This window comes from Diplotaxodon limnothrissa, linkage group LG7 (genome assembly GCF_057381915.1).
Source record: "Diplotaxodon limnothrissa isolate DT_005_m linkage group LG7, D_limnothrissa_male_GT1.1, whole genome shotgun sequence".
In the NCBI taxonomy this organism is placed as follows: domain Eukaryota; kingdom Metazoa; phylum Chordata; class Actinopteri; order Cichliformes; family Cichlidae; genus Diplotaxodon; species Diplotaxodon limnothrissa.
The window spans coordinates 35,660,249-35,679,788 of NC_140602.1; the positions used below are offsets into that span (position 1 = coordinate 35,660,249).

The 19,540-nt window shown below is 40.0% G+C and overlaps 1 protein-coding gene across 1 annotated transcript in view; it reads left to right on the forward strand.

Annotated features, from left to right (window-relative positions):
• tprn (taperin) overlaps positions 1 to 19,540 on the forward strand; it is a 29,907-nt gene that overhangs the window by 2,148 nt on the left and 8,219 nt on the right. The window lies entirely within an intron of this gene.

Below are 19,540 nucleotides of genomic sequence, written 5' to 3' on the forward strand. Positions count from 1 at the left end.
TGATTTATAGCACTTTAACACTACACGATGCATTACAACAGGCCTGGGTACATGCATGCAAAAAGCAAGCAAATATGGGCTATTTATGAGCACATGGCCTTACACATGAATGCTTTACTTCATTACAATGATGCCGTGCTTGACACTGTGCAAACAACTGAGACAGTAACCTCTCTGCGAGACCATCAAATCATGGCCTCTGTTGCTGACACATGCAAGACAGATGTTTAATCAGCTGCAACCTGCCAAAAGTGTATATGAGCATACAGTTAAGTGCACAAATATTTGCATGGTGTAATTATGCAGCATTGTGGTGGATTTTTGGTTTATTTTGCTTTTTCAGCCTGTATCACTTGCATCCACATCTCTGTGGACCTCACATTTAGAGGTCCAGTGAACAGCTACTGAATACAAGTTCAGCACATCTCCAGATCTTTTATGTGCATAATTTTCTATTGAATTTAAGAGGGAGCAGGCCTCATCTGGCCATTAAGGTGTCTGTCCAAATTAAGTGGGGGACTGTGCAAAAAATGGCTGTAATTCCCAAATGGTTAATGCAATGCATTTGTGCTAAACTCCTCGAATCAAACTGAAAGTGTGCATTTGCTTTTTAAGTGTACTGTGATGTTGTACAGAGGGAATACTGTCTGTATGAGCGGGGTATCTTCTTTTGGAATAACATTGCAGACTTGCAGTCAGTAGCCTCGAGATTCATTAACACAATGCTGGTTTTTATCTATGTTTTGGGTGTTATTTAGTTTTCCTTCTAGGACGTCGGGTTGTATTTTGCCTGTGTGTGCTTGTTTGCTGAAAATCTCTGGGGTTTGAACTCTTCATAGATCAATCAAACACACAAAGTACTAATATTATTGTTACCTTGCAATCTCATGCCTTGCAGCCTTCCCAGGAGACTTGCGCAAGTTTCATGTGATCTAAATTTAGCAGCTGAGCGTCACAAATGCAGGGGCCGCTGTGTGTGGGGTTTATTTTTTCTTCTCTTTTTTTCTGTGTGCGTTTCTTTTGCATCCTTACCAAACTGTGGTCACCTGAGTTTTATTTTGGAGGATTGTTTTCACCTTATCCTGACCGTTTTTGTCATGTTGGGCTCCTTTAAATGGCCCATCACTTGACCCGCTGCCAGCTTAAGTGGATTAAAAGCGTGTGTTTATGCAGTCACTTGGAACAACACGCTGTGGACTTCTGTCCAACAACAGCATGTTAGTACGGCATTAGGTTAAATGGCCCTCCAAGCTTATTGACTGAACAGCTGTTCTCAGTTTTTTGTCCACTGTAGGTACAAATATATTGCTTCTTTTGCAAGAAGAGCTGAGATATTCCCAATCCTGCTCATGAATCATAATTAAATCATAGCACAGAGCATGTTGGAGGCATGTTCATGTCACATTAATGTATCTGGTGAACGTCCTGCCTTGTTTTTAACAGTTTTAGGGGTTTAATTAAATTTGTGGCAGTGTTTCTATTTAATTTTGCAAGGTGCTGCAGGCTGCATCCAGAGTCTGTGTAATGTTAAGCGTGTTGGTGTTTATGTTGCTCGGGTATCTGCAATAAAGGGAGAAGGGAAGAGAGCCTGTGGCTTGAATTTGAATATTTTATTGACGTCTTGGTGGTTCAGATGCTGAGGAGGGGGTGTGGTATAGAACCTCAGCAGGATGTTACTTTTCACTGTTCTGCTTGGGGGGGGGGATTGTTTTTGTTTCAGCCCCTGAATATTTTTAGCCATTTGGCATGTCCTCGATGTAGGCCAGTGTTACAGCATCTCAGACGTCAGCCTGCAGGTGTGCTTCCTCGACCCGGTGAACTGTAATCTCTGCGAGTAAATCCAGCTACCTGTACAAGCAGGCCAAGAAACCTGAAGCTCACAACTCTACCGTGTGTTTTTTAGCATAATCGCTGCATGCTTGGTTAATTATGTTCATAGCCATCATAAGTATTTGCAGTCATGTAAAAGAGAATATTGGCTCCCTGTTAAATCCAGAGTTGAAGAGTCTGGTCCTAAAGACCTCAAACTATCATATTATCCTAACAAAGCACTTCATTCCCTCCATGCTGAATGTGAGGCAGAGCCTTCAGTTGTCAGACCCTTCTCCTGTGGGACTAGCTCCCAGTTTGGGATCAGTAGACATGTTTATATGTCATTACTTATATGACATTACTTGTTGATGTTGTTTCTCAGGCATCTAAATGATGTCATAGAAAGAAGTTATCCCTCATTTGTCCATGTTAGGAACAGAAGCTCGGTGCACCTGCTGTTGTTTTGGAGGGGCAGCCAGTCAGAAGAGAAAAGTGGAGCTTATCCTGAACTATGTGGCTGTTTAAAGCTGTGAATCACGCAAAGCAACTCGAGTAGAGTCTAAGAATAAAAAACATGGAGGTGGAAATGAGCAAAATAAGTACCTGTTAAGTTACTGTACCGAAATAAATAAGCTGACAGCAGTATTGTCAGTTATTTTTGCCATGTTGAGTCTAAGTGAAACGGAAGTTTGTAGCAGTGTTGTTTTAAACATGAATTTAAAGCTCCTTAGCAGGAATTTTTCCATATGTTCCTGTAACTTGTATTTTTAGTTTCAGTGGAAACTGACTAGAATAAAATTACCTGAGTTTTGCTCCTATTTAATGTCATAAAAGAGATAAGGAGGCTGCAGACACTTCCGTGCAGCCTGGTTGTGACGTGTGTGTGTGTCTGTGTTTTTTATTGTGTGCACATGTAGACCATGGCAGCGACACATGATCACATCCTGTCCTTTTGTGTCCAACAAAAACACTTTATTCTTTTGTTTTTCTGCCCGCTCCTCTTGGTCATCATCAAGGCCCGGATTTTTTTTGTTTTGTTTTTTTTGTTTGTCCTCTTCTTCTTCTGCTTCTTTTATTTTCTGGGCAGGGCTGCACAAGCAATTACAAAAGCATCAAGGCCTAGCCTGTATAATTTGTGTGGAATTTTTGTTCAGGGCCGCTTCTGTGTGAGAGCAGCCTTTCGGAGAACGGCCTCAGCTTTGAATTATGGGCTGGGATTGGGGTTTGGTTTTATTTGAGCTCTCTTTTTCCAACAAACCCAAACCATTTAAATTGTTTTTTAATTTTTTTTTTTTTTTACGAGGAGCTTGGCTGACACTGAATGATCCACATGTACGTCAGGAACAGATCATCAACTCTTCCGCTAGATTTTCCAAGAATCTTTTTACTGGTTTTCTCCCAAGACTTTTTGGAGCACATCCAGCAAAGACTCTCCTGTTAGCCTTCTTCCACTCTGCTTTGTCTCCCCCATCTCTCTCTAACCAGTGACGCTTTATTCCTGTGTGGTGGTGGTTAATAAGGCCTGTCCCCTCGCTCCTAGCTTCCTCTGATCTCCTCTCTGTTGGGGAAGGAATTGTGGAAGAGCTAGAGTAAGTAGGTCAAGTGCAGCTTCTTGTAGCACTATCACTTCTGTATTTGCATAAAAGCGACTCAGGGTTTTCGACTCACTTTCCAGCTGCAGTTTGATTGGATTGGCTCTCTTGGTTGACTTTTTTTTTTTTTTGGAGAATATTTTTTGTTATACGCTGCAGCTCTTTGTGAAGCAGAGATGCAGTTGGCAGCGGGACACAGGAGGAGGTGGAGTGATTTGTTTCTTTTTTTAAGTTGCTGCTCCTTATGACTGTTATTATGGGAAAAACGAGAGCAGCCAAAGCGTTTGTCAGCATAACATCCAAAGAGAGAAATGGAGAGAGAGGCATTTCTGTGTATTTGCCACAGACTGTATGTAAAAGATGGACAGAGCCACCATGAAGCTTTAAATGGCTGTGCAGAGGTCAGGTCAAGAAATACACATGTTTGCACTCTAACCTTAATTAGGACAAACAAAATTACCGTGACCATGTCCCATTAACTTGCAGTTTCATTGCCTTTGAAATGATTACTTCGAAGATAATAACCAAGAACTGCGACTACTTGTCAGTTGCCATGCTCAAAGCGATTTTGATGCATCTGGACAGTCATAAACAGCAATAAGATGGAGCAATTCCATTGACAGTGGGATTAACTTTATGATTCTTAGTCCTGTTTGTGATAACATGATGATTAACTGTGGTAAATCTGCAAAAATTGCAGTTCTAGAGCCAGGAACTGCAGTTTTTGCACTTTTGTGTTTGCTTCATATCCTGGGTGTTTCTGCTTGGTATTCACAGAGGAAACGGTAACGCTGCTAATATTTAAACTGTTGCTGCATATTTCTATGTAAATATGATCATTCTGTCAATTAAACTCGATTAGGTTTTAGTGAAGACGCTAATGCATTTGTGACCGAAAGGGATGATTATTCAGATGAATGAGTGTTATTATCATGGAAAGCAGATTAGTTATGTTTTTGTTTTTTCTTTTAAGTCAGTCTATATTAACCTGTGATTGGATGATTGAATGGTTGGAGCTTTGGGCTTGTTTGGTTCAGTGAGTTTACGCTGGTGTAAAAGCTCTCAGCTGAGCTCAGTTTAGGACGACCTGTGGTTTAAAGCTGTATGAATTTTGGTTTTAAATCTTATAGCAGATACGTGTCGTTTCAAGTATTATTAGAAACGCTAGCTGATCATGAGAACTGGCTGGGAACTGAGCTGCTTTCAGACCATAGTTCTGCACCCAGTTAGCTTTCAGTGGTTGTTAGTGCAGCGTCACCTCTTCTTGTGGTCTTTTTTTTTTTCTCTTTCAGTCTCTTCAGTTTCTCTGTAGATGTCCTCAGCTGTGTGGTGGATGACAGGTAGTTGAGGGGAATTTCTCATGAAGATTTTTAGAGTTCCTTCTGATGATTAATAAAGCCTGGGCTTCACTTGCAGTTAACCTCTCTGGAATTTGTTCTATCTATTTATCAGTGTTAATGATTCTTTGTAATTTAGTGGTGCTGCATCATATATTCATACACCTACACCACTCTTGCTTCCTTATATGTTAGGAAAGCACCTACTGTGTAGTGGGAGGGGGAAAAGACCCTAAAATCAGTTCTAAGAGCCGCGATGGTCTCCAGTTTCTTCCGGTGTTACTAAGTTTCTACGTATGTGTAGCATATTCATCATCAAATCTTCCATCTCAATAGTCATACTGATCATTTGTCCCTGCAGTGACACATAGCAGTACTAGTGCAGCAAAGGCAGAGTTAGGAGGAAGTTGGTGCGGAGGGCGCTGAAACGGATCTGACTTATTTTGACTCATTTTTAAATTTAGCATTTAGCTACACTTTAATTTCATTTTCGGTCACTGTTTGGTTAAGTGTAGGAACAAAACCTACTTGGATGGGAAGGAAAAAACGAGTGGTCACATTTTGTGTTTAAACAATGCTAACAGTTACCTCTGTATAGAAGTCTGGACCGGCTCTCTGTTCAAAGAGTCCGAGTCTAGGGGTATTACCACAGTAGGTTAACAGAAACTGATTTAAACCTATGATTGGGGGGGATTCACCCAGCACTCACTACCTCCGTCTGAAAGCCTACCCTGCAGTCTGCTAGATGTTTCACCCCATTAGCAACCCTGAGTAAGGCGCAGCCACATTCACTAACGGTGGCTCTCTCCTAATGATCTATGGCACTTGCTGAGATTGACCTTAGTGGCTTGGAAAATCTTGGAAAGCTCCAGGGATCTGTTAATTTTAGGCCAGAATGACCTATAACAACCTTACAAAAGTAAATGTTTATACTCATACCCAGGTTTTACGTTTACATTTGAAAAGAATGCAAAAAAGGGAATGTCCCGTTTCAAAACTCAAAATTCAAAGAAAAGTGAAAATTGTAAAAATGTAAAATAATTCAGTCTAAACTGCTGCTAAATACCTGTTGCTGGTTTTGATGAGGTTTTGGTGGAGGAGAGAGAGAGAACACTGCAGGAGTAGCTAAATTCCCTCCGTGCTGGATGAAAACATTTATTTTTTTAGGACGTGGAACCCCTTACAAAGTTCCCAAAGCTTCCTGTAAGTCCCAACCCACGATGGCGGCAGTGAGCAGATCAAATCTTAAAAAAATGTGAATTTGTAATCCACAAGAATAGCAACGTTTACAGCTGCAGAAGAAACAGCGATTTACTGTAAAATTGCAGAATCCTCTTTGTAAATTCATAGTGAAGTTCATGAGGACATTTTAATCTGTCAACAAGACATCCAGAAAATACAAAAATTCATAAATTGTAGGGTTAACATAATTAGGGTAATTATTTTGCTTGTTTACATTATTGTATTTTGCACAACTCTGTTGCTTGTGAAGCTCGCACACAAGAATTTCACTCACATGTGCTGTACCAATGTACCTGCATGTGACAATAAAAGTGATTTGATTTGATTGATTTGTAATTAATAGTTTGGAGTTAAGTGTAGATCAGTGTGCAATAATGTGCCTGTCAAAATGCAGATTTCATGAAGTAAAAATAAAATGAATTTTTCTTTAATTTTTCTCTTCTTGAACAAATATTTTGTGTGAAAGTTTAAACGAATCAAATTAGATATCGAGGTTTAGTAGTACGGATGTCATGAAGTACAAATACAGTTTGTGTACTGTAAGTAATCAGGAAGTGAGCCAGTTTGTTGTCTTGAATGATAACATGCAATGTTACTGCTTGTAATTATTATGATAAAAGAGATAGAAAGAGACTAAGGTAACATTTGATAAGCATTTTTTTAAAAAGTGAAGACAAATACTGGCTTCTGATTATCTGCGATAATGAAGACTGGCACCAACAAAACTGATAAAGGTGCTTCCCGTCAGGCCATATAACTTTGTTTTCAACCTCTTGGCTTGAATGCAAGAATCAAACTGTGACTAAAAGTCATCACGGTTTATTTTACTAACACTAAAAGCAAACAAAATTAAAAACATGCCAGCATGTTTTACAAGTCCTTAAGGAACTTCAAAGTCATGCTTCTGCAGCAGGGAGCACGTTGCATTAAATTGAAGTATGTTTCCTGCATGTGGGGTTAGACAAACCACTGCTGTTATATTTTTTGTGTGCGGTTAAATGTCATGGAAGCAGAAAGCTTAAAAATACCCAAAGTTAAATAGTTAAAGGCTCCCTGTAACACAGGAAGGCCAGTGAAAGGGCACACTCCTACATTTACATTGTGCTCCTGGACTACAGGTGTGAAAGTCCATTGTGTTTAATTATTTACCACTCAGCAGACATTTCCCACCTCTCCTCCCTTACACTTCCTGAAGATTTACCACCCAACCTCCTTGCATTTAAAAAAAGGCCCAACCTCTGTACTGCATGAGTGCTCCTTTTATTTAAACAGGCTAATATTAATTTAGTTGATTATATGCATAAGCACCATACTATACCTCATATAAAGAAGCTGATTCTGGTCGCCACTTTATAAAGTTAATTGCTATGACTGGAGTAGTTTTAAAGAAGGTGAAATATGCGGCCTCGTAGCTCCACTTCCTCTAACTTGTGTACATTTTAGAGATGGACCGATCCGATATTACGTATCGGTATCGGTCCGATACTGACCTAAATTACTGGATCGGATATCGGAGAAAAATAAAAAAATGTAATCCGATCCATTAAATATCACGAAAGCACCTCACAAAACTTGCAACACGCCGTAACTCACCTCAGAACGTTAGCACGTCGGAGCAGTATGCATCACGTGATAGAGCGGCTGTGGCATGCGGGACCTGTGGTGGTCTGGATAGCATTTGGAGCTTCGCTAGCAACCCGGCATTTCATCTCCGACAAAGTTTTCCCGAGAGAAGTAAAGCAAGTGTGTAAGTCCATCTCTGAATGTAAAGCATTCCTGCGTTAAGCTTAACAAGCGACTGCCTCTCGCTCTCCGGCTGCTACTTCAATCATGAAACGGCTTAACGATCAGCTGATCGGCTTTTCTGTCACGAGTCCGTGTCTCTGGTTTGTTTTTGGCCCACTTTGCACCAGAAAGAGGAAACCAGCGGCTGAACAACAGCAGCACGTTTAAGCTTGATCAGCTGTTGTTAGAATTTATTTATTATTACTTTCTACTCGAGGATCTTTTTCTACGTAGCTGACGGCTGTAACTGTGCAGGGGCGGATCTAGCAAAGTTTAGCCAGGGGAGCCGATAGGGCATTAACAGGGAAAAGGGGGCACAAAGACATACTTTTCTTTCTTATTCTCATTTAAAATGTCTAGCTTTTAATAAATAATTATCTGACACCCAAAGTTTTAATTTGATGTAAAATGAATAGAAGTCAATTACTGTATATAGTAACTATTAAGTCTAATATATATACCCTAGTAAGCTATAGTACTTTTTCCTTTGGGAAGGTACCATCTGTGCAGTCTGCAATTCTGTTGAAGAAAGATGTTGAATCTATTTAATATTTCTTGAAAAATAATTGATTTCTGTGCATTTTTTTCCACACTGCATCAAATTAAGGTTGATTACGTCGATTAAGCATCATGAGGTGGAGCGTGAGGGGTGGTTCCCTATTTTTTATTTATTTATTTTTGTTGTTGCTGGGAGTTGGAACCCTATTAGTTAGGTTGCTTAATATTTATGCTAAGTACTCTTTAAAATACCAGAATAGGGAGGATGGTGTAGGTTTGAGTTTATTAGATTGATCAGTATTGCTGAACTATGAAATATTTTTTTTTGCATACAGGTATAACAGAATAGCTTTAGTGTAGTTGTTGTTTTAAACTTGAGTATGAACTTATACAAAATGCAGCAAGATATTTAAAAAAAAAACAGTTTTGTTGATTAAAAAACACTATATCGGATTCATATCGGTATCGGCAGATATCCAAATTTATGATATCGGTATCGGTATCGGACATAAAAAAGTGGTATCGTGCCATCTCTAGTACATTTAGACTATTAACCTGTACAATATTAATAAATGCTGTTGTAGTAAATCCCAGAATCAGATCCTATTGATAAAAATTTAATTTTGTACGTTATTGCCTTTAAGAGTCAGACAGGAGGATTATTTCAGAAGAAGGATGCCAGAAATTTAGTAGCCAGCACCAGTAGAACTGTTCAATTCTTAGTTTGATACCAAAGCACAAAGATGACCTCACATACTTCAACAATAACTCCTTTATTAAAAAGCTGTTTTAAAACACTGATGTGATGGCAGGTCATTGAATTAATATGCTAACGACATATTTTGTAGACAAGACACAAACTAAAATGTGAGGATGGTTGCAGACTAGTCTACTAATGTAACAGTTGCATTACATTAACATAAGGATTTTATGTTAGGCTTTGCAAATGAAGCCTTTGGAACGATGATTTCACAACCAGAGCGTTTTGCATTTCAGGATTCTTCAAACAGATCTGGAATGATTTCCTCTCTTGGTCCAAAAAACACGATAATATTGTTTGCATAGTATCTTTTTTCCAAATGACTTATCTTTAATTCGACTTTAAGCCGATTCTGCCTTACATCTTTAATCAGTTGCCATCTTCCATTTGTAGTTTTTTCCTGTACTTGTGGGCTTCCTTTTTTCTTCTTCATTGCTGGACAAACTCCTACGTCAGAAAGTAAAACGCAACTGTGTACGTAAAATCGGTCGCGGTCTATAATTTGCAATAGACTTTAAGCAGCAGTTGCTTCTAAAGAAAGATTTTGTATCTTAACGTCTCTCACATAAGAGAAGTGCTACTGCTGTTTTTATAATTCATGTCAAAGGTGGTGAAAATGTGGTTTCTCTGCGTGGCTGCAGGATGTGGACAGGCGCACACAAACTCACCGAGAACACACTAACAAGTCTAATTTCTGTACAGGCATTACAACATGTAGATATAGAGAGATGTAGACTCATGAGTTTCCCACACAGCCGTCAGACACACATGTGCACCCCTGCAAAGTCAGTGTAATTAGAATTCAGCCAGCAAAGCCCCACTATCATAGTCATGTTTAATTTATTGTGTTTGTGTGTCTTTAGAGTACATGAAGCTGAAAATACTAGAAGCACAGGACGCTAACAGACCGGGCTTTTTTGGAAGTTTATAAAAAGAAACCAGAGCGGGGCGAGTGTAAGGAGCAGGTAGAAGATGCTCACTTTTATCAGCTGCACCGTTTCCCCCGCTATCTGTTTGAGATTCATCGTTTCTCGGGGTTTTAACTGGCTCAGTATGGACCTTTTGTGGGGTGCTGCATAAAATGAAGGCAGTAAGGGTGTTATTTACAGAAAATGCGTGCCTTTTATTGCAATTCTTGGTAATTTGTTAAACAAATGTGTTTCATAAATAGAAAACTGTGTTACAGTTCAGGGTGGTCTCCTTTAAAGAGGAGGTCAAAGCCTTTGTTGATTCCTGGATTTATTTGTTTGCTTGCATTTCTAATTAAGCAGGTAAAATCATCTGTGAAACCCACCACGCTGTCACGATAACTGAACACTTCGGCCTCTGCTTCCTTGATAACAAATGCAAAACACAAATTCTGGGAATACGTGAATTTGGTGCTGGATGTAAATTTTATTCAAATGCTCTCTCCATGAAACCTGTGTGCAATCCGCCTCAGTGTTCCCACGGTTGATAACATCAAGGCCACGGACCGGGTGTCCTGTATGTAAATTGTATTTCAGTAGCTGCTCTTAATAATTTGCTTTCCTCTTTACACGATCAAAATCCTGTGTGCTTCTCTGCGTCTCTGCTCTCTCCTTCCCCTCGGTCACACATATTCATGGCGCCTGTCACCAGGGCAACGAGAGCCGCGGCCATTCAATCCCATCATTAGGATTCCTGGATAAGGACACAGACTGTCTCTCCGACTCTCTCTCTCTCTCGCTTCGTCACACACACATACACATTTTGACGTCAGCATTGATGTTGCAGATCGTGTAATTTGTAGGTAGGTGGAGCAGCGCTTCGACGCGACTGACGTAAAAGTAAAACGCAGCCTAATAAAGATGTTGGGCGTCAAAGGCGAGCCAGTTCTGTAATCAGCAAAGCGGAATCTGTGTTTTTTTTTTTTTGTGGGTGGAGATGCAAACAGCTCAGCACTCTGATGTTTAAGAGAGGCTGTGCAAAGCAGAGGTTAGTTCTTCTGCTGCGTGACTTAAAAAAATATAATAAGAGAAGTAAAAGATTCTCATGCATAAACACCCAACCCAAATTCACATTTTAAGATCTTAAATCATTGTTCCTCTTTACTTCACTGTAAAGAAGTGTAACTAAACACTCAATCTCAATCTGAGATTCCTTAAGAACAGGAAGAAGAGAAAGAATTTTAATAATACACCTCAGCTTTTTTAGGTTATAAAGAAATGCTGATGTAGTAAATCTGAGAATATCATAAGAACAGTTCAGTTGGCTTTGATTTTAAGTGAAATGTGTAAAATTATCGAACAAGTACTGGCAGCGCATCACTTAGATTTGTGTCCTTTTATTGGACAACAGAAATTCACAGAAAATATCAGTTTTGTTGATTTTCATTCTTTAAATAATGGAAAATGAAGAAAAAAAACCCCATAAACTTTTGTCACTTGATGCAACTTTAACAATAAAAAACACCTAAATTATCTATTACTTACATATTGTGGTGTATGGTAGGCCATCAATATTCAATTTGCTTGTAAAACAGACAAAAATACAGATAAAAATCCAAAATCTACGACCTTCTTCTTTGCACCCTGCCATCCCTCGCCCAGATTAAACCCTGTTCTGTTCTGGACTGTGAGCTGTTCTGTATCAGTATTAACTTCATCCTAGACAAGGAGGAGATGCAAGTGCACAGTTTTCCTAAATACTCTTAAAAATGCCCAAATTTTGTCAGAAACTTTTTATTCCTATATGCATGAGTTGCTGCTGTGTGATTAGATATTCGTGTTAAGTGGCCGTCTATGTATTTGTAAGAGGTGCATCGTTAAATTGCACCGATATCTTAGTGTAGTTCATAAACTGGGCATTTTACAAAAACATAAATGTAGCTAAAAACTCATCATCTGTAATCAGCTGTGTTTGTTTCCACTGATCCTTTAAAAACATCAAATTTAGTTGTGAGGGGTGTTAAGTTTGGAACATTTCCTAACAAACACACCTCACTGTGCCTATTAGTCATTAGTTGTTTGGTTCCTAACGGCGCAGAGAAGCTGGCAACAGAAGGGAAATGCAAGCAGTAAGGACAGGAATATGAGATAACTGGCAGTACTGATGATACTGGGCACACTGATTGTTACACTGATGAAAGATCATTGACGTTAAGTTATATTTCCTGTAACAGGAAGTGTGAAACGGCACGTACGAGGTGTTTTATGCCTTAAGCTAGACTTTTCACTTTACTTGCACTGAGCACGTAACTTAATCTAGAGATTATTTTTTACAATAATTGCTCTTTATTTTTATTAGCTGAAGTGTTTAAAAGTTTAAATGGGGAAAAGAGTTAGAGTGTGTGTGTGTGTGTGGGGGGGGGGGGGGGGGGGGCAAACCTAGCTATTACACTTGCATATAATCAACAGTTTGTGTTTAATGATGCTGAACTTTGACCCACCTTGGATGTACATGGTGTTCACCTTTTTTGACTACGTGATATCTTTCTCATATGCCGCCTTGTAAATGGGTCAGTCGCTGACTCATCTCAGATCCCAAAGTTCATTAACCTCCTAAGACCCGAACTCTTCCACGGCATGCATTTTTAATTTCTCTTTGATATTTGGGCTGATTGGGACCCGGTGATTGTAAAAACAAAGAATTACCAGATTTTTATTTATTTATTTTTTTTTTTTTACCTGATTTTTGTTTCTAAGAAAAATGACAGCCACATATGAGGATATGCATTTGAAATTTCGATAGAACAGTAGCTGTATAATGTCCTCGTAAGTGGATATCAGGCCCCTGTAGAGCACAATTGAGTATTTTGGTCTAAATAACCCAAAATGTGATGTCCACATATGTGGATGCCAGGTCCTAGGAGGTTAATACAGTGGCTCCAACTGCCCGTCCAAACCGTAAACAGTGCCGGATGTGTTCCTGTAAAAAGATTTATTTAATCACCTGCTAATAAATGCTCATCAAATCCACGGGGAGCCACCGGAGTTGGGCAAAAGAGCCGCATGAGGCGAGTTTGCAGCCCCCTTCATCATTTAAGATTCTAGAAGCTGGATAGTGAAAGCTTTTTAAAAACAAGGGGGGCAAACACGATTGTGATCCAGCAGATTTCTTCACCTGACAAATATTCGTCATCGTGTCATGTGCCTTGTCTTGATTGTGGCTTTCCGGACACACCCGACCATCAGTACTTTCACATGAGAGTCCAGCAGAGAGCTTTAAATGGCCTGACTGCTCCCACAATGACCGTGTTTTTGTGCGCTGAAAGGTTTCGATCTCCACCCTGCTGGTGTCACCTTTCATATAAAGTGTGCGCAATTACATTAGAGCGTGCCACGTCACTACGTGAGTGAAAGCGTCCTTAGACGGAGCAAAAGGGTTATTAAAATGATCTCAGGCTGATCAATAACAGTTGTCGATGCAAGGAAATAGAAGCAATGTCTTCCCTGTTGCATCTCATTTCTTATCTGTGAGATAATCTGTGAGCACTGATAGCACAGGGAGGATTAAATACACAAAACATACACGCACAAGGCTACAAAGGGCATACTATTACAACTGTGACTCACTCAGTCTTGAGTGTAAATACTGATTTTCACATTTGGCTCTGTTTGCTGCCCACGCTGCCAACCCCAGCCTCGAGTGTCAGCCACCTACACGCGAGTTTCCACATTTATATCAGTGTTGTCATCACTGATGATCACTTGAAGCGCTTCCAAATGCCGGACCGTTTCCAACTCACACGTGATGTGAAATCTACACAGCTTTATAAGAACCTGCACATATTTATTTTTGTTTTCTTTCTAACCAAAATACTTTAGGACACTGGTATCCCAAAGGTTGGATATTTGGTCCAGAACTGGGCGTTGAATCCAACAAGTTAATTTATCTGCTGTCCCTGTTGTAAAATGATTGAATGTAATTTGCTGCTGGGTGGTGCTGGCATTCAGCAAATCTGACTCATAATTACTGCATAGAGGTTTGGGTACTGCACCAACATTAGCTAATGATTAAGAAAAAAAGACAGCGTGTTTCATTTTTCATGCGTTAAATGAAACGCTTGTAGAGTGATTTCAAAGGGCACTTTTTGTGTTTTCACCAGTTGATTGTCAGAAATTAACATTCGGGGTAACATTCAAGAGTTCTCCGGGCTTACTGGCGCTCTTTTCTTTGGACAATGGCTACTTTTACCCTCATCTTCGGTCCAGTCCTTTTACCTGACCATTTTCAGAAGATTGTTAGTCGTTTGTTGTTTGTTAAGCCGCATTACACTGTCCTATGAATTGTTCAAGCAGAAAAAGAGATGGACCAGTGTTGTGTCTTCAAATAGCAGACTGCTTAGTAAAGAACCAATTCTCAGTTGTATTATAAGCCAGTATGACAGAGAAGAAATAATGTTTTCCACGTGTCCTCAAAATTTGAGGAAATTGGACAAGTGGATGACAAGAGAAGAAGTGTCTAAAACTATAGTAGATGAACAGTGTCTGAAAGTCACGTCCTCAGGAAATGGGAAACAGCAAAGACCTGATGCAGGACCTGAGAGTTGCATCTGGTCCAGTTCATTTATCTGCTGTTCACTGAAGTCTCAGTGGTCTCAGTGGAAGGGTGGTTGTCTGGAATTACTACTTATGGAGGGTAAACGGGGAGAAAAAGCTCATGTATGGCAGATTACACAAGAACTGGACTGAATATCAGTTGTAACAGGAATCCAAATTTGTATGGAGGAAAACAGGAGACAGGTGAGCGTCTACAGCTGTCTGTAAAACATGGTGGAGGCTCTGCCAGGGTTTGGGGCTGCGGGGATCTTGTCGAAACAGATGAAATTATGAATGCTGAAAAGTGCATTCAGATTTTGATCAAACATGTAATACTGTCTGAAAAGCTCCCCAGAGCTTTGACTTCAACATTACTGAAGCAGTGTGGGATAATCTTGACAACAGCAGAGAACAGCAGCCAACATGTAAATAAGAAGTTTGAATGTCCTTCAGGAAGCCTGGAGAACTATTCCTGGAGATTACCTAAAGAAATTACAAAAAAGCTTTCCTAAGAGAGTTCAGCCTGTGTTTAAGAATAAAGGTGATCTTGCAAATATTGTCTCTGAAGCTTGTTATAGTTGTTTATTTTCTTGTTTCAGTACATTACTGCAGCTATTTCCCATTTTTCTAGCAAGATCTAGGGAAATGAGGGGTGGCTCATGAGTTTTGCAGTATAGGGGAAAAGATGATTCTGATAGTTAGGGTTAAGGTTGTCACCAGTGATGACTCCATCAGTTGGTGATGTTATGGTGTTAATTTTTCTTAGTTAAGGTTTTAAAAATAAATCAACAAATCTCCTGTTGACTGTATAAAGCAGGTATTATTAGCAAGTTTGGAGTGAAAGTGTCAGAGCTAGTAAAATAGAAGAGTTCCAATCCGGTTGTTCAGTGATGACGCGACGAATCCTACTTCCGTGCCTAAAGTAGTCTGCGTTTAATATGGCTTTTGTGTTGTTAACATGTTTAATGTTATGTATTTTCTTCTATTTGATCTCAAAAAGCTCCTAAAACAGTCAGTGATCACTGTTGACCTCCCTCGGCTTTTATTACCACTAATCATTTATTTAAGCTCAGTTTTTAAAACCTTAGGATGTAACTACAGCCCAGCCCATGCAGCAGTATATGAATGACTAACCTCGTATTGTGGATGGATTATCTCAGTTGTTCTCCTGGCTGAAGTTTGGTCCTTTTACAGCATCCTGCCATGCGATTACATTTGTTCCTGACCACCGAGAACACTCATGTTAACTTTTATCGAGTGGAAAAAAAAGTTAGCTTGTTTATATTATGCTAACATAGCTGTGTCGCTAGCAGTCACGTAGCACATCATTATATACCAGCTAGCCCAACTTCAGTAACCCTACAAACATCACTGCAGTTTAGTTTTCTGTCTTCATTTATGCTGGAAGTGATAACAGAGCTGTACGTTTTAATTTTTTTCCAAAACCCCGCAGTCAGGACATGCTATATTGTATTTAGATAGAAGCTAGCGAGCTAACTCCCTGCTAACTTCTAACTCCGTTAAATGTCATAAATTCCGTTTTCATGGATGCCTGGATGTTAAACTCAATTGTTACACCTGGTAGAGCAGAACGCTGATCATTTTATTAAAGATGAAAGACTTTAGACAGTTTTTCAACTCTCAGTAATGCCACAGTGATCGTTTGATATATGGACCTGCAGCGGAGTTTAGACCCAGACACGGCTAGTGACGTCAGACTGAACAACCGGATAGGAACGTGAAAATGTGATTATCCTCTTTTTGATAATCATGCACTTACTACTTTGTGTTTTTTGGCACTAGTTATCATAACTACGTTACGTTTTGTTATCTCTCTTGTTGGTGCTAATGCCTCTGCAGCCAGACTCTTCAGTCGGGTCATTGTGGTGCTGTTCTAATATTATCTACCTGGCTGGAGATTAGCTCTAATCAGGCACCAGGTCAGTCTTCTTCCAGCAGCCTTGCATGCGTGTAGTCCTTGTGGTGGGCATCAGTGTGCCAACATTAGATCCTGATGACTTGATTTTATGTGTTATTGAATGGACAATAGGTATCAAACACTCTTCTACACATATTATAAATGAACAGCTGCATGGTTAATACCAACATGACTGTACACGCCGCACCCTTCACCACCTGGAAATACCGACATAAGACTGGCACATCGTGTAAATACAAACGCACCCATGCTGCAACAAACTCAATAGGGCTGAACTATTGTGCTGAAGCTCTGCTGTAAGTCTGCAGCCTTCCAGTTCGGTGTGTCCATTCAGCAAGAGCCACTTTTCACCAAACGAGGACACGCCATGCTGGGTGGCCTGGAAAAAATGCGTGGCACTGCTCCCATCTCGCTTATTGGCCGAAGCACAATCATAAAGACATAATCTCATCAGCTGGCTTGCCTCTTCCTTTTCTCCCTTACTTCTTTTGTTTGTCTCTCTCTTGCGTCTGTTTGTGCTTCGTAAAGCATGAAGAGCAAAAAACACAGCTGATGAAACTTAGGGTGGAAACAACTTGTGGAAGAAATCTGATTTATTGAGCTCTAAATGAATATTTTTTTTCTTCAGTGCAAGAAAAGCATCAACCACACTGCTGAAATGATATGACTTCACCTATATCTTTCAGATTATCAAACAAATGTTAATATTAGACAAAGAGAACCTGGTTAAATACAAAATATGCTTTTTAATTGATGATTTCATTAATTAAAGGGGAAAAAAAACAAACCAATCCTACCTGGACCTGTGTGAAAAAGTAGTTTGCCCCTAAACCTAATAACTGGTTGTGCTACCGTTGGGAGCAACAACGGTAATCAAGTGCTTGCAGTAACTGTCAGTGAGTGTTTCACGTCTCTGTGGAGGAATTTTGGCCCTCTCGTCTTTGCAGAATTGTTTTAATTTGGCCACATTGAAGAGTCTCACACACTGTCCCATATTTGAGTGCTTTTTCAGTTCAGATCAATCAGTAACTTTGCTTATAAAATGCACATCATCATCTGACTTTTGATCCACGAAGTGAAAGTACATCAGCCTTCCAGGAAGTCTTCATCATAATTAAGCTTAACTACTGGTTCAAAAACAATTAATCTTATCACACAGACGATTCTTTACATTTGGTCTACATGCTGTGCACGCTGCTTGGCAACAGCATTAAAACCACCTGTCTAATGTAGTGTAAGTATTTGTCAGAGCCCTAACTTCAGTTTGTGAAGTCCTGTTACGAAGCCTCAAGTGTTTTTGCCATCTCCATCTTTGTGTTTTGAACCCTGGCAGAAATCTCACTGAAACGGCACTTGTCAGTCACAAGTTGTCAGTCACAAGTTGTTAGCCAGCAAATATCCCCTCGGTAATCCCCCTTTATGAGACTTTAGTGAGATTTATATTTCCGCATATGTGGCCTCTCTAGAAATGTCACTACACGTTGCATTGACATGAACCCGAAGAAAATGGGGCACCAGTAACCAGCTGCACAGTGTTGATGTAGGCTGCCACAGGTTCCACTAAAGGATGGTGGTAACTTAAACTACTCTCGCAGTCTTTTTTTGACACATGGGTGTGTGCAGCCTGTTGGAGGTAATTTTTCAGGACTCTGGCAGTGCTCGATCTGTACCTCCTTACACAATGGAGCAGATACCGGTCCTGCCCAATGACCAGAAGTTGCCATCTGGTTGCTGAGTGCTTTCTAGGCCTGTGTGACTGTGACCTAAGTTGGACCCTGCCTTACTCGCACGTTGTGTGTGCAGCTGTCAATATGTGCATCGCAAAGTGAATAAAAACACAGCATAGAAATACCCACTTTATATGAAAAAATGAAGTGTAAATGTGTGTTTCAGGTGATTCGTGCACTCATATTTAATTTTTTGTAAGTGAGCAAGAGGGCTGTCAAGTGCATTTTTAGGAATTTGTATGCAAAGGGGGCTTTTTGAAAGAGAGAATTATCCAACTCGTGAAGCTGAAATTGATCAATTCTAGATAAATTATAGTTTACAAAGTTCAAATTGCTTTGTATTTGTGTGTGGATTGAAGCATGTGCTCCAAAAGTTACACCGAAATTGCTGCAAACGTTTGTAAATCTTAGTTTATATAGCGTACGCGTTTGTAGCCTTTTTGAGACGTATTTCTCTCAGGAGGCCACTGCTGTTGGGGAGTGTCATCGCTGTGGGTGTTTGTGTGCTGGCTCAAAAAAGTGCCTGAAGATGACTGTTTTTCTAACGTTAAACTTTATCAATAAATAATATAAAAGTAGACTGTATATCAAAAAGATACCCTGCTGAAACAATGAAAAATGAAAAGCGTCTTTCTCAAGGCAAAGTGGAAATGAATCTAAATCAGTGTCCTGTTTAATGGCGTCTGTTTGGCACCCTGTGGTGAGCAAGGAGGACAGCAGGCGTGAGTATGGCCTGTCCCATAGCCTGAGGACAGAAGACGAATCGCTTCTGTCTCCATGATGCAGCCTTTTATCATAGAAAAAAGAGCCACACAACTAACTGCAGCAGGAAGGGAGCGGCCCCTAAACAAACATCCCCGTTAAGTTGTGGTCTTTATTAAATTGCACAGAATTTCGTTCCCCTTTCTTTTCTCATGTTACGGAGAAAAGAAAGGACAGCTAAAGCAGCAAGTCAGAGAGAGAGGATACGGAGTAAGGCGCTGCAGAGGAGTCTCGTCTAACCGTCGAGTCTCATGTGAGAAGAAGAAAGACAAAAAGAAAAAGTGAAAGACTGTGAAAGGGGAAGCGAGCCCAGCAGCAAGCCTGATTTATTGATGGGACGTGCTGTTGGCATCCAGAGACTTCCTCTAAGTCAGGATGCCAGTTTAGCAAGGAAAACCTTTTTTATGTGGGGTAGGATTTAACAGAGGAACTTAAAAAAACGAGGTTTGGGGCTAAAAAATAAGAGATTTCTGGGAGCGAGGGCCCTTTTCAGAGATGCTAACACACTGTGTCAAGAGTGTGTGTACACAGGATTTAAATGACATTGTGGTTTCTGCTAGTTAGTTACTACTGCTGAATACTGAT